Source organism: Pteropus alecto, unplaced genomic scaffold, assembly GCF_000325575.1.
Source record: "Pteropus alecto unplaced genomic scaffold, ASM32557v1 scaffold28, whole genome shotgun sequence".
NCBI lineage: Eukaryota > Metazoa > Chordata > Mammalia > Chiroptera > Pteropodidae > Pteropus > Pteropus alecto.
Genome location: NW_006441063.1, coordinates 1,591,920 through 1,593,669, shown reverse-complemented (window position 1 = coordinate 1,593,669; position 1,750 = coordinate 1,591,920). Strand labels below are relative to the sequence as shown.

The following is a 1,750-nucleotide window of genomic DNA, read 5'->3' as shown; positions in this document are numbered from 1 at the left end:
CTTGCGCCGCCCCGTGCGGAGTTTGCTGGCCCCCAGGGCTGTTTCAGACCGGCCGGCTGCGCGTCATCCCCGATGCCTTCTGGCCCCAGGGGCCTCACTCGACCTGGGGGTATCCCCATTTAAGTCCTTAAGACCCTTCTCGAGCTCCAGTGAGTCCTCCCTCTATACTGCCTTAAGTGCCCCCTTTCCACTCCCCAACCCCGCAGCTGGGACGGGAGAGCGCAGAGCCGCCACTCCGGCGGACTGGGCAGGAACACCTGCTCCCGGGCCCTGCAGCTGGGCGCGTGGTGCCGGGAAAGGCTGCCTGCTGTTGTGTGCAGAGATCGCAGAGGAGAAAATGGGGCTCCGAAGCTCTGGGCCAGGCACAGCCGCGCCTCGGCCACCCCCATCTCTCACCCCCTCTGTGCGATCAAGCCCGAATCCTGGGGACTCAAGTCTCCTGAGGGTAGAAAGGCCGCCTCCCCTGGGATGAGGCTTCTAGCCTTAAGAGGTCGTTCGCAAGACAGATGAGACAAAACCTGTTTTGGGAGCCTTTTCGGTGTCGTCCTCTCTCTCTCCAAACCAGACACTCATCTCCCCTCCGTCCCCACTCTATCCTCGGTCAGGGAACGAGAGTAGGTCATAGCCACCCCAGCAATTTTCCCCCCTCCCCACAAAGGATCTGGTACCGGGTTCGTACTTTGCCACCCTACGTGTGGACCCTCCCCATCTCCTTCGTGTTCCGAGGAGATACGGAGGCTGAGATGACCTGCGCTCCTCGCTCTGCCTCACCACCCCCTCCCCCGTCTCGCCCTCCCCAGCAGTCCTGGCCCAGGGCCCGGCCAGGGAAGGCGTTGTTTTGCCAGCGGGAGCCGAGCGAGTGCGCAGAGAAAAGCCTCCCTGCTCTAATGAGAGTGCACACAGCGCTGCAGCGAGGAGGATGATTACCCGGCGGGCGGGGGGGGGGGGGGGGGGGGCAGGCGGGGGGCTCACAGGAAGAGGTGCTCCATGATGTAGTGGTAGTCGGGAGAGCTGCTGTCTGGGAGGAAGCAGGCGGCAAAGACGATGATGGCGTTGAGGCCTTCGCCGTAGTAGCCTGGGGAGACGCGACACGGAAACATGGCGCGGCGCAGCGCCCCTCCCCCGCCCGCTCTCCCCGCGCTCCCGCCTCCCGCCTCGCACTTCCTCCCGCCTGCGCGGCTTTTGCAGTTCTAATGCTCTGCTGTCGGCCCGGCACCATTACGCTAGCAGCAGCTCCTCGGCGGCCTTGCGCGTCTCTTTCCTCTTTGTTTTCGGGGTCTATAGAAAACGTTTGCTTTTGTCCCAGGCTCTCGTTAAACCAAACTTGTGGTGGCAACGGAAGGCGGTGCGGGTGGGGAGGGGCCCGGGGATTTTGGCAGCAGCCGACCAGAGCGTGGTGGAAACTTCTCTTGCTGGGTTCTCTGCCACCCCGCCTTCCACCCTCCACCCTCCCTTCACACACAGGCGGCCTGTCGACGCTTCCCCCTTCTCCCCTGAGAGGCCTCAGCGATCCAAGAAGGTCTGGGTCAGAGTGACAGTGACTAGCGGTTAAGAGCCTGGGGTACGTGCCTGTGAGCCCCGAGTTTTGGGTACTCGGTGACCTGGCTCCTGGTGGCCCTTACTTGCCTCTCTTGGTCTTTCGGGTCTTTGTATCGGCAGATAGAGAAGCGAGGGAACAGAAGAAAGTGGTTCATGTGTGCGGTTTTTATATTCAGTTATTTGGAATCTCACCCCTAACTGCAGACTCCTT

General features: G+C 62.2%; 1 protein-coding gene across 1 annotated transcript in view; it reads right to left on the bottom strand.

Moving 5' to 3' along the window:
* Positions 1 to 1,750, bottom strand: part of BCOR (BCL6 corepressor) — an 83,655-nt gene that overhangs the window by 53,972 nt on the left and 27,933 nt on the right. The gene's annotated exons all lie outside the window — the stretch shown is intronic.